The sequence below is a fragment of the Styela clava genome, chromosome 2 (assembly GCF_964204865.1).
Source record: "Styela clava chromosome 2, kaStyClav1.hap1.2, whole genome shotgun sequence".
Classification (NCBI taxonomy): Eukaryota; Metazoa; Chordata; class Ascidiacea; order Stolidobranchia; family Styelidae; genus Styela; species Styela clava.
Genome location: NC_135251.1, coordinates 4,352,329 through 4,366,931, shown reverse-complemented (window position 1 = coordinate 4,366,931; position 14,603 = coordinate 4,352,329). Strand labels below are relative to the sequence as shown.

The 14,603-nt window shown below is 34.1% G+C and overlaps 1 long non-coding RNA gene across 1 annotated transcript in view; it reads left to right on the top strand.

The window, feature by feature from the left end:
• LOC144431830 (uncharacterized) overlaps positions 1–14,603 on the top strand; it is a 278,870-nt gene that overhangs the window by 237,737 nt on the left and 26,530 nt on the right. The gene's annotated exons all lie outside the window — the stretch shown is intronic.

The following is a 14,603-nucleotide window of genomic DNA, read 5'->3' as shown; positions in this document are numbered from 1 at the left end:
AAACTGGAGAAGCTTTAGGGATTTTAATGAACATGATTTTTTCCAATTTTCAGTCACCGCATATCAGTCACGTAAGTATGTCTACAAAACGCGCAGCGTTCAAAATAAATTGGACTTTTTAACCAACCCGCTCACTTAGTTAATCACGCCCCAGTTAAAGGAAATTTTAGTTCAAAGATCTTTAGCCAAAATAAATGGATTGGAACTGGTAAATTGATGATGTCTCATGCATCATATGATACCTGGATACAAACACTTATCAATTGGTGCCGCAAGAAATATTTGGTGATAAAGTGCTAATTTTTTGGTAAAGACTGGAGGGAGCAATACGGTCATCCAAGTCAGCTCCACCTAAAATCCAAACCTTCGGCTTATGTAGCAATATGCGGAGAAATGAGATACTTTGGAGTAATACCACGGTTAACGGAACACAAGTTTGTTTCTGGGATTACAAAGGTGATGGTGTAGGATTTTATCAATCAACTCCTTGCTTGTCGAATTTTTGTGGCGATCTTCACTATCATGGGCATTGGATAAGATGTTCCTGGGGACAGATATAACAGAATCAGAATACTCTTCATAATCATATGTGTAGGCCTACTAATTTTCTCCACAATGACTTTGATAACAGACTAAATGAGCATTCGAACGATCTGATATAACCATACCAATTCATAATGTTTTTACATATTCATTTCAAGGCGTATTATTGTTTTTGTTTTGTGTGTTTACTGTTCATTGATTACATGAGCCTACATATTTACGAGTGATTAGTCAGATAGTGTTTTCCTGATAATTGTTTTCATATTGCCTGAACGTAGAATTTAGCAGCATGGTTTTGATTTGTTTGTAGGCTATGTGTCTTGATTCACTGTATCACATTTTCACCAATGCCAAATCAATGTAGTTTTCATGGTTTTTTGAACCTTCTCGCCACCTTATCACATTACACCTACACACGTTGTCTTTGTATCAGATCGAATTAGTTCTCATTAGCTTGAGTATTTTAAAAGTATACAACAGCCCGAAAGTTTATTACATTCGCGTATTTTTGTGTGTGTTTATTTTTGGCCAAAGCCTTGTTTAACAAGATTTGTATTTTCTGTTGTGAATGCATGTTGGTGAGCGGGCACATGATACTCATCGTGTTTTAAACTTTTAAAGGTTTTGCTCGTTCTCCAGAATTCTCCATTTTTATTATTTTTTTTTTGTATTATCATATTGTGGAGTTTTCGAAATAAACTATCGAAATATCGAAAAAATCGAGATCCTCAAGTTTCTATGAATGGTAATAAGTAGCTAGGTGCAGGCCCCAACTATCAGCGGAGATCCTGGGTGCCTACCGGCTTGTTTTTTTATTTCTCACTCAGTAAAGAACCATTTATAGAAATTTTTAGAGGTGTAAAAATAATTGGTTACCAGATGGAGCCACCCAAATTTTCGAATAAAAAACCGCTGTACACAATGAATATGCTTGATCAGAAACTAAAAAGTTTTTAGAAATATTTTCAATGGAACTTCACAGAATTAGCTGAGTTTTTGTCCAATTGACATGGCTTGCAGCAACGACCCGATCGCTATTTCATCCAATGGTGATTTTTGTATTAAAGTGAAAAAATAAAACTTAATTTTGAAACTTTTTGTATTTTGAGCTATAGTATGATCTTAAATTCATTTTGTTTACTATAAGTGCACTTCCCTGCAAAAACTGCAAGAAATTTTCGCAAATGCCAAACTTTTTAGGAATTTTTCATCTCATAGTGTGACTGTTTTGATATAACAATATTTTTGTTCTATTCTATGAGTTTTAAGGATTTCATAATTGCTCAATCTTTCATCTCGTGCAGTATGGAATTCGACTTTTCCGAATGTACAGATTTTAATTCTGATATGTCTAGTTTTGTAGTTCAGATTTTGTTTTTAAATTCAACAGTATTTTCTATAAAATATTAATGGTATATTTTGTATCGAAAACTACTTTCAGTTTGAGAAGTTCATGATTTTTTATTTCTCACTCAGCAGAGAACCATTTATAGATTTCATGGTTTATAAATTATCCTTGTTTCTTTATAGATCATGAAGTTTTACCTGATTGGAAACACAAACATGGGAGTTGAAGGTTTGTCAACAGTTGGACAAATACTTTCCAATCAATCCTGTGTTGAATACTTGGGCCTTGGCAGCTGCAACCTGTCATCAGATCAACTACAAGCTTTCAAATCATCCTTGGGAAACACAGAGGTATAACACAATAATAATGACATAACCCAAAATTGGATTGATTACATGGTGGAATTTATGAAAAACCTCTACAATTTTAAATTTATCTTTTTAATAATAGTTCCCAGGCCTGAATACCCGAAAACGAGGTAAGGTTCACGACCACGCCTGAAAATCTGAGTAGTCACAGTGTCAGAGTGGATACGAAAAGGGGGCATTGTTACGTCACTTTTTGCATCTTGCTGATTAGCCAATGTCACGAAGTAAATGAGGAAGTCGATGCTTGGGGAAAAGTCCATGGACCTATACTGCAGTCAAAAATGCCAATGACGCTGTTACAATTCGAAAAAGTTCTTAAATTAATAGGCTACGAAGTATGAAGTGTGTAGCGGGCCACGTAAATAGGTACCGCGTGCCTTGCTGTACCCGTATGTTGCACACCTCTGATTTATATACACAAAGACAAGCTCACATGTAGCATCGATTAAATGTGTATGAAATATAAAACTATTACTTGTCACAATTAACTTCAATAAAATCCATTTTTATTTTCAATGCACCAATATTTGTATTCCTTAAATTCCTTGAATAAACATATAACACTTCTCTCCTTTTGAGCAGCCAAATGTAATGTAATCATCTTTAGGGGATGGGTAAATTCGTCCCATGTATATTTCAAGCCAGAAAATAAAACGTATGTGCCCTGCCCTCTCTCTTGATTACAAACCAAAATTACACATTTGTATTTTTCGCGGATTCGACAATTGTACTGAGGTTTTCATCAGTCGAAGAATAAATTTGATGTTTTCCTGGGATAAAGTTCATTTTTTTAATGCCGCCCAGTTGGCAATTCTTCGTTATTAAACCATGCATTTTTAATAATCTTGATTCTGAACCTTGTGCAATTGTTTATCAATAATCAAGATATGATTGATGATGAGTAAGGTAAATATCTCAATAATAACGGAGATAAGCATTTTTATCAGCGCTATGAAAGCATAAGATGCTGTAAAGACAAATAAAAACTTGTGGTGATAATTGCGTTGAGGTGATAGTGCACAGAATAAAATAGTTTTGACCGCAATACTGTGATTTGCTGAAAGTAAAACGAGGCCATTGTTTGTTCTAAGTAGAAGGCAGAAATTTTGAATCGTGAAGAATTAAAAAATGAGGGTTATTACACATGTAATCTCCCCCACTGGATTTTCCCTTGAGTGATATATAACTTTACTTAATCTTCATCCACATAAATTAAAATGATTCCTACAATCAATGAAGTTGTTTGAAAATATATATGTAACAGCAGAAAATTATCATCAATTGCAAAATAGCCAGTATGCATATATATCCTGTAAATTTACAGCAGATATGCCCCTGCCCCCTTTGGCAACCACTCCCCTAAAAATTTGTATGTGTAGTCCAATGAAACGAACATGATCTGGTTCTAAGCATATAAAATTATCCCGAGCCTTGAGCCTTGAGCTCATGTTTTCTCAATGATGTAACTGCTATCTACCAGACACCTGTCCTGGGCTGCTCTGCCTATTTCGTACAAACGGCAGCAGGCCTTTCTATTTGATATGTTCCCACTAGCGCCAAAATTATATTACAAATATACAAAAGAATTGTGAGAAAATACATTTTCCAAGTTCAAAATTCCCGGTTAACAGAATATGAGCCAGATACAAATCCATGGTCACTCATGCATGAAACAGGGGGCCATAATACTTTACTCCATTGAAGCAGAATACCATTAACTCCTTGTAATAATAATTTGAAATAGGTCGTGTTAATATCATAGTAATATTTTAATGTTAGTTTCCTGCTTTGTGAGTATTAAGGATTTCATAAAGCTCAAGCTTCCAATCTATTTGACAACATGGGTCAGAATTCTCAGTGTTTGAGTGGCTCATCCAGTATATATCGATTCTGATATGTCTACTTTTGTAGTTTGATTTATTTTTTCAAATTCAATGGTAAGGTCTAGAACAGGGTGGACCAAGGTTGTCGGCTCCAGGGGCCACAAAATTGATTAGCCACGTTGATCAGTATTTGTCATTTATCAAGCTAAAACATGCAAAAACCACCAAAAAACTTACTAAAACCAGCCAAAGGCTTTCTATATCTACGTTTAGTGTGAGATTTCAAACTCTTCATAACGGTAAAAGTGTTTTCGCAAATGTAAGTGCTTTTGAACAGCTATAGGATTTTCAAAGCAAAATCTTAACTTTGGAAAATGCTCATTGCTCACAAGATTCTAAAATGCTGTTTTGAATTATATTCTTTTGTCACCGAAAAAACTTGCCGACATATCAAGCAAGCATTGTGGTACCCCCAAACATCCAGTTAAAAATATGTTTGTATTCGTCAGTTTGCAAAAAAACTTACAAATAAATAACTGCAGATTGATTGATTACCAAATGTGAGGTACAGGAGGGTAATTACTAGTACTAAATGTTCCGACATATAGGCAGCATTTTTTGTAATACTGTTCAGGCGGGCTGCAAAAAACATCTGGCATGAATTATATTGTAAGGCCATGACATTAATATTAGTTATCAGACATAGCCAAACAAGCTAATTCGATTTTTCGTTTTCTATGATACCAAAATTTTTAGCATATATTCGTGACCAAAAAGCTAGAAATCCAAATAACAATTTAGACTGCCAAGCACATCATTCAACTTTGCTAGTCGCCTAAGAACACTGTTCAGTTCAGTGACATTGATGATATAACAATATGCCAAAAGATTTTTCTGGTTAATTCTATGACGAAACAACACCAAATGCGATTTTTGATTACCATCTGGCCACGGGCCTGGACCACCCTGGTCTAGAATATTACTAGAATATCGTGAATCAAAACCTAGAAATTCCACGAAAAACCACTTCCAGTTTGTAAATTTCATAATGGATCTCCGCTCTAGGAGGACATTTTATTATCAGTCGTTCTGTCTGTGTATCTGTCTGGACCAATAGGGATGAAGTTTCTCACGTGGGTTATCATGTCACCCTAGTATTGTGCGTTTTATAGAAAGTCCGGATGGAGGTTTCGTTTCCATGACAACGACGAATAACGCGCTGATCGTTAAGAAATTTCCATTTTTTTCCCAACTTATCGCCGTTCAATTGTTAACCAATTTGAAATTTCAAGAACGCTACCTTCTGCACAGTAAAATACGCTTTCCAATAAGTCGTCTTTGGTCTCGATACTCCATAAACTGGAGAAGCCTAAAGGATTTTAATGAACATGATTTTTTCCAATTTTTGATCACCGCATATCAGTCACGTAAGTATGTCTACAAAACGTGCAGGGCTCAAAATGACTTGGACTTTTTAACCAACCCGCTCACTTAGTTAATTGCGCCACCGTTAAAGATCCTCAAGTTTCTATGGATGGCAATAAGTAGCTAAGTGCGGGCCCCAACTATCAGCTGAGATCCTGGGTGACTACCGGCTTGATTTTATTTCCTACTCAGTAAAGAATCATTTATAGAAATTTTTAAACGTGCAAAAATAATTAGATGGTTACCAGACGGAGCCACCCAAATATCCGAATAGAAAACCGCTGTACACAATGAATATGCTGATCAGGAACTAAAAAGTTTTTAGAATTATTTTCAATGAAACTTCACAGAATTAGCTGAGTTTTTGTCCAATTGACATGACTTGCAGCAACGACCCGATCGCTATTTCACCCAATGGTGATTTTTGTATTAAAGTGAAAAAACAAAACTTGATTTTCAAATTTTTTGTATTTTAAGCTATAGTATGAGCTTACAATTTTTCTTTGTTTACTATAAGTGCACTCCCCTGCAAAAACTACGAGAAATTTTCACAAATGCTAAACTTTTTAGGAATTTTTTATCTCATAGTGTGACTGTTTTGATATAACAATATTTTTGTTCTGTTCTATGAGTTTTAAGGATTTCATAATTGCTCAATCTTTCATCTCGTGCAGTTGTTAACATGGGATTCAGCTATTAAACTACTTTCAGTTTGAGAAGTTCATAAATTTTTATTTCTCACTCAGTAGAGAACCATTTATAGATTTCATGATTTATAAATTATTCTTGTTTCTTTATAGATCAAGGAGTTTGACCTGCAGAAAAACACAAACATGGGAGTTGAAGGTTTATCATCAGTTGGACAAATACTTTCCAATCAATCCTGTGTTAAATACTTGGGCCTTGGAAACTGTGACCTGTCATCAGATCAACTACAAGCTTTCAAATCATCCTTGGGAAACACAGAGGTATAACACAATAATAATGACATAATTAACGTTTTAACAAGGGTTGGAGGAAATTTTGATTTTTCAATATCTTATAGTTTTACACTTTCATAACCCAAAATTGGATTGCATGGTGGAATTTATGAAAAAAAAATTTAAATTTACCTTCTTTTAATAATAGTTTTCAGGCCTACTTGTTTATTCAAAGATTTGTTTGAAAAACATAATAACCGTAATACGCGTAATGCCCTATATCATACTCAATTTTTTTCTGATGATTTCCCAAGTTTAATTGATTGAAAGAAAATTTTAGAACCAAATTAGCAAAGTATTCTTTTCTTGAGTACTTATCATTAAATATATTTTTTGAGAAAAATGTTCTATATGACTCTTATCAACACCATTCACTCTAAATTAGGCCCTGTACAACTGTTCACTGATATCTCTTAAAAATGGAGGAGGAAATAGGAAATAGTATTTCCTTCTAACAGATATCAGTAAACAATTGTACATAACCTGGTTTGGAGTGAACGGCATTGAAAAGAGTCATATGACACATTTTTCTGAAAACTTGAATGCAATTCAGATTAAAATTTGGGACAGAAGGTAACAGATTTCAAACATTAAATGATGAATGATACCAATTCTAAAAGGCTACTTATTTCCAACATTGAAGGTTGGACAACAAAAGCATTTCTGTTTTTGAAATATTACCGTAATATGACTATGTTGCTCTGAGTTAAAAATAATTTTACAATTTTGTTTATTGTTATTTATACATTTTCCAAGTTCAAAATTCCCAGTTAACAGAATAAAAGCCAGATACAAATCTATGGTCACTCACTCAAGCAGGGGGCCATGATACTTTTCTCTATTGAAGCAGCATTCCATTAGCTCCTTGTAATAATAATTTGAAATGTGTCATGTTAAAATCATAGTAATATTTTGATGTTAGTTTTCTGCTTTGTGAGCATTAAGGATTTCATAAAGCTCAAGCTTCCAATCTATTTGACAACATGGGTCAGAATTCTTAGTGTTTGAGTGGCTCACTCAATATATATCGATTCTGATATGTCTACTTTTGTAGTTTGATTTATTTATTTGATTTCAAATTCAATGGTAAGGTCTAGAACAGGGTGGTCCAAGGTTGTCGGCTCCAGGGGCCACAAAATTGATTAGCCACGTTGATCAGTATTTGTCATTTATCAAGCTAAAACATGCAAAAACCACCAAAAAACTTATTAAAACCAGGAAAAGGCTTATATATCTACGTTTAGTGTAAGATTTCAAACTCTTCATAATGGTAAAAGTGTTTCCGCAAATGTAAGTGCTTTTGAACATCTATAGGATTTTTAAAGAAAAATCTTAACTTTGGAAAATGCTCATTTCTCACAAGATTCTAAAATGCTGTTTTGAATTATATTCTTTTGTCACCGACAAAACTTGCCGACATATCAAACAAGCATTGTGGTATCCCCCCCCCCCCACACACACATTCAGTTAAAAATATGTTGGAATTCGTCAGTTTGCAAAATAACTTACAAATAAATAACTGCAGATTGATTGATTACCAAATGTGAGGTACAGGAGGGTAATTACTAAATGTTCTCACATATAGGCAGCATTTTTTGTAATACTGTTCAGGCGGGCTGCAAAAAACATCCGGCATGAATTATATTGTAAGGCCATGACATTAATATTAGTTATCAGACATCGCCAACCCAGCCAATTCGATTTTTAGTTTTCTATGATACCAAAACTGTTAGCATATATTCACGACCAAAAAGATAGAAATCCAGATAACAATTTAGACTGCCAAGCACATCATTCAACTTTTCTAGTCGCCTAAGAACACTGTTCAATTCAGTGACATTGGTGATATAAAAATATGCCAAAAGATTTTACTGGTTAATTCTATGACGAAACAACACCAAATGTGATTTTTGATTACCATCTGGCCCGCGGGCCTGGGTTTGGACCACCATGGTCTAGAACAGTGATTTTCAACTTTTTTTGTATCGCGGAACACTTTTTTTAATCTAAAGTTGTGGCGGATCACCAAACGAGATTTTTGAAAATAAACTATATTATGCAATTAACTGACATCGATCATTTTGGCATGGAAACAAAATAACGAAATTAATAATATAGCTTGTCAAGTTTAGCTGGAAAAGACGTGGCACATTTCGATTCAGAGCTACAAGAGCTCAAGTACGGTACAAATAAATGTTTTTGCGAGTTTGCTTATGAATACTATGATCAGCTGAAAACAGAAATGGTATAGTAATGTGATATTTGGGTCTGTTTCGAAGAGTTTCAAATATTTCATTCTGGGTGTAATTGAGGAGAGACACACACGCAGCTCTTTTTCAACGGCTTTTTTTATACGCAACAGGAGTCCAGCAGAAGGTCGGAGGTCGATTTGGAAATTAATAGAAACATTGAAATTTGGCAACAAAGCAATTTTTACTGTTTAATTTCGTCATAATCGCTACTTTTTTTTTGCCCCCCTAAATGTTTTCATATTACCGCCTTTGTTCTTGTCCGCAAGTATTAATTTTCGCCGATCGGCGGAGATCGAAATTTCATATTTCGTTATAACTATATGCGTTCACATTGGCGACAGATGGTAATGACATTGAGGAGCGATTCTAAATTCCAACCTAATTTTATTCTGATTTTTATCGTTTGCCCCGGCTTTGATCTAACTCATCGCTGTTTGCAAATTAAACGTCCCAGTTTTAAGTGAATAATATTATCATTATCGAGCACACATTTATTAAGACAATAATTGAGTTTCTTATGCTCCACACTGGTGTCAGTGTTATTTTTGAAATAAATCAATTAGATACTGTGATTAGATAAATCTGTGATTGCGTGAATCCTGAATGCTGATTTAAAAGCTGAAATAAAGGCATTTCTATGTGGTCATTAGGCGAGATGACGATAAAGATCACTTCTTGAACCATATTTTACATACGCGACCTGATGCCAAAAAAATTGTAAACAATCATCTCAATTTTTAACGTTTTCTTTTCTAAAAAAACGCGATCATTATCATAGCTATAATCGTTACCTACAAATTCACAATTTTATTTACGGAATTTGCAAATTCAACACTTCACTTGACGATTTTGATGCTGCCACGCCCTAATTATTACTACAAGAAAAGCCTAAAAATGCAGCGAATGTAAGCAACTCCGATGATGACTCGAGTATAATGTTCACATTTTTGAAACATTATTTGGTCAAGAATGGAATTGATCACTAAAAATAAATACACGCCGAGATAAAGTCCATTAAAAAGGAATATGGTTAATGGTTCTAATCTGGTTACAAGATTTTTATACTGACTTTCCAAAACTCTGACTCGCCATTTTCAAATCGTCGCTATTTATATTATTCGAATGACGTCATAATACTTCGAAAAAGCAATTTTTCGCGGAACACCTGGAGGTCTCTCCTGGAACACCGGTTGAAAATCACTGGTCTAGAATATTACTAGAATATCGTGAATCAAAACCTCGAAATTCCACGAAAAATCACTTCCAGTTTGTAAATGTTCATAATGGATCTCCGCTCTAGGAGACCCTCTTGTTATCAGTCGTTCTGTCTGTGTATCTGTCTGGACCAATCGGGATGAAATTTCTCACGTGGGTTATCATGTCACTCCAGTGATGTGCGTTTCATAGAAAGTCCGGATGGAGGTTTCGTTTCCATGACAACGTCGAATAATGCGCCAATCGTTGAGAAATTTCCATTATTTTCTCAACTTATTTCTCAACTAAGTTGAAATTGGAAATTTCAAGAAAGCTACCTTCTGCACAGTAAAATACGCTTTCCAATAAGTCGTCTTTGGTCTCGATACTCCATAAACTGGAGAAGCCTTAGAGATTTTAATGAACATGATTTTTTCCAATTTTTAGTCACCGCATATCAGTCACGTAGGTATGTCTACAAAACGGGCAGCACTCAAAATGAATTAGACTTTTTAACCAACCTGCTCACTTAGTTAATCGTGCCACAGTTAAAGATCCTCAAGTTTCTATGGATGGCAATAAGTAGCTAGGTGCGGGCCCCAACTATCAGCGGATATCCTGGGTGCCTACCGACTTTTTTTTATTTCTCACTCAGTAAAGAACCATTTATAGAAATTTTTATATGTGTAAAAATAATTAGATGGTTACCAGATGGAGCCACCCAAATATCTGAATAGAAATACGCTGTACACAATGAATATGCTTGATCAGGAACTAAAAAGTTTTTAGAAATATTTTCAATGAAACTTCACAGAATTAGCTGAGTTTTTGTCCAATTGACATGACTTGCAGCAACGACCCGATCGCTATTTCACCCAATGGTGATTTTTGTATTAAAGTGAAAAAACAAAACTTGATTTTCAAATTTTTTGTATTTTAAGCTATAGTATGAGCTTACAATTTTTCTTTGTTTACTATAAGTGCACTTCCCTGCAAAAACTGCGAGAAATTTTCACAAATGCTAAACTTTTTAGAAATTTTTTATCTCATAGTGTGACTGTTTTGATATAACAATATTTTTGTTCTGTTCTATGAGTTTTAAGGATTTCATAATTGCTCAATCATTCATCTTGTGCAGTTGTTAACATGGGATTCAACTATTCCGAATTTACAGATTTTAATTCTGATATGTCTAGTTTTGTAGTTCAGATTTTGTTTTTGAATTCAACGGTATTTTCTATGAAATATTAATGGTATATTTTGCATCGAAAACTACTTTCAGTTTGAGAAGTTCATAATTTTTTATTTTTCACTCAGTAAAGAACCATTTATGGATTTCATGGTTTATAAATTATTCTTGTCTCTTTATAGATCAAGAAGATGTGGCTGTATGGAAACACAAACATGGGAGTTGAAGGTTTATCATCAGTTGGACAAATACTTTCCAATCAATCCTGTGTTGAAGAGTTGAGCCTTATTGGCTGCAACCTGTCATCAGATCAACTACAAGCTTTCAAATCATCCTTGGGAAACACAGAGGTATAACACAATAATAATGACATAATTAACGTTTTAACAAGGGTTGGAGGAAATTTTGATTTTATAATATGTTATAGTTTTGATTTTGATTTATTTATAGATTTGATTTTGATTTCGATTTTAAGTTTAATTTTTTAATATGTTATAGTTTTACACTTTCATAACCCAAAATTGGATTACATGGTGGAATTTATGAAAAACCTCTATAATTTTAAATTTTTTTTTTAAGAATAGTTCTCAGGCCTAAATGTTTATTCGAAAATTTGTTTGAAAAAGATAATAACCAATTCTTCTGATCAATTCGGTTCTGTTGAGTCTTGTTCTGTGATTGTGTGAAATACGCGAAATTGCCCTATATCGTACTTAAAATATATTAAATTTTTTCTGATGAATTTCCAAGTTTAATTGATTGAAAGAAAATTTTAGAACCAAATTTGCAAAGTATTCTTTTCTTGAGTACTTATCATTAAATATATTTTTTGAGAAAAATGTACTATATGACTCTTATTAACACCACATTCACTCTAAATTAGGCCATGTACAACTGTTCACTGATATCTCTTAAAAATGGAGAAGGAAAGAGGAAATAGCATTTCCTTCAAACAGATATCAGTGAACAATTGTACATAACCTGGTTTGGAGTGAACGGCATTGAAAAGAGTCATATAACACATTTTTCTGAAAATTTATTTCCAACATTGAAGGTTGGACAACAAAAGCATTTCTGTTTTTGAAATATTACCGTAATATGACTATGTTGCTCTGAGTTAAAAATAATTTTACAATTTTGTTTATTGTTATTTATTTTGTTTATGACGAGAGAAAATACATTTTCCAAGTTCAATATTTTCGGTTAACAGAATAAGAGCCAGATACAAATCTATGGGCACTCATGCAGGAAACAGAGGACCATGATACTTTACTCTATTGAAGCAGCATTCCATTAGCTCCTCGTAATAATGATTTGAAATAGGCCGTGTAAATATCATAGTAATATTTTAATGTTAGTTTTCTGCTTTGTGAGTATTGAGGATTTCATAAAGCTCAAGCTTCCGATCTATTTGACAACATGGGTCAGAATTCTCAGTGTTTGAGTGGCTCACCCAATATATATTGATTCTGATATGTCTACTTTTGTAGTTTGATTTTTTTTTTTTCAAATTCAATGGTAAGGTCTAGAACAGGGTGGTCCAAGGTTGTCGGCTCCAGGGGCCACAAAATTGTTAGCCACGTTGATCAGTATTTGTCATTTATCAAGCTAGAACATGCAAAAACCACCAAAAAACCCCCCACACATTCAGGTAAAAATATGTTTGAATTCGTCAGTTTGCAAAATAACTTCAGATTGATTGATTATCAAATGTGAGGTACAGGAGGGTAATTACTAAATGTTCTGACATATAGGCAGCATTTTTTGTAATACTGTTCAGGCGGGCTGCAAAAAAACACCCGGCATGAATTATATTATTATATTGTAAGGCCATGACATTAATATTAGTTATCAGACATAGCCAACCCAGCCAATTCGATTTTTAGTTTTCTATGATACCAAAACTGTTAGCATATATTCATGACCAAAAAGATAGAAATCCAGATAACAATTTAGACTGCCAAGCACATCATTCAACTTTGCTAGTCGCCTAAGAACACTGTTCAATTCAGTGACATTGGTGATATAACAATATGCCGAAGGATTTTTCTGGTTAATTCTATGACGAAACAACACCAAATGCGATTTTTGACTACCATCTGGCTCGCGGGGGTTGGGTTTGGACCACCCTGGTCTAGAATATCGTGAATCAAAACCTAGAAATTCAACGAAAAACCACTTCCAGTTTGTAAATGTTCATAATGGATCTTCGCTCTAGGAGACCCTTTTATTATCAGTCGTTCTGTCTGTGTATCTGTCTGGACCAATCGGGATGAAATTTCTCACATGGTTTATCATGTCACCCTAGTATTGTGCGTTTCATAGAAAGTCCGAATGGAGGTTTCGTTTCCATGACAACGACGAATAACGCGCATTGAGAAATTTCCATTTTTTTCCAACTTATCGCCATTCACTTGTTAATTAAGTTAAAATTTGAAATTTCAAGAACGCTACCTTCTGCACAAATACGCTTTCCAATAAGTCGTTTTGGTCTCGATACTCCATAAACTGGAGAAGCCTTAGGGATTTTAATGAACATGATTCTTTCCAATTTTTAGTAACCGCATATCAGTCCTGTGAGTATGTTCACAAAACGCGCAGCGCTCAAAATGAATTGGACTTTTTAACCAACCCGCTCACTTAGTTAATCGCGCCACAGTTAAAGATCCTCAAGTTTCTATGGATGGCAGTAAGTAGCTAAGTGCGGGCCCCAACTATCAGCGGAGATCCTGGTTGCCTACCGGCTTGTTTTTATTTCTCACTCAGTAAAGAACCATTTATAGAATTTTTTATATGTGTAAAAATAATTAGATGGTTACCAGACGAAGCCCCCTAAATTTTCGAATAGAAAACCGCTGTACACAATGAATATGCTTGATCTGGAACTAAATAGTTTTTAGAAATATTTTCAATGAAACTTCACAGAATTAGCTGAGTTTTTGTCCAATTGACGTGGCTTGCAGCAACGACCCGATCGCTATTTCACCCAATGGTGATTTTTGTATTAAAGGGACAAAAAAACAAAAAATTGAATTTTAAATATTTTGTGTTTCAAGCTATAGTATGAGCTTAAAATTTTTCTTTGTTTACTATAAGCGCACTTCCTTGCAAAAACTGCGAGAAATTTCGCAAATCCCAAACTTTTCAGGAATTTTGTTATCTCATAGTGAGCAAAGGCAGGTCAAAACATTTTTTGACTTTTGAATTTCATACCTGCAAGTGCGACTATTTAAATCTAAAGCTCTTACTACTATGACATTACGCCCATGCGTGTAAATTTGTATTTCCCATGTTATCCTATCATCTCCAAAAGTTGCTTTCTAGTTTGAGTGTTCAATAGAAAAATGATGAAAAGATAGATTAAAATTTGGAACAGAAAGTAACAGATTTTAAACAATAAATAGTGAATGATAACAAATCTAAAATACTATTTATTTGCAACATTGAAAGTTTTATTTGTTCCATGTCCGCATTTAATTTT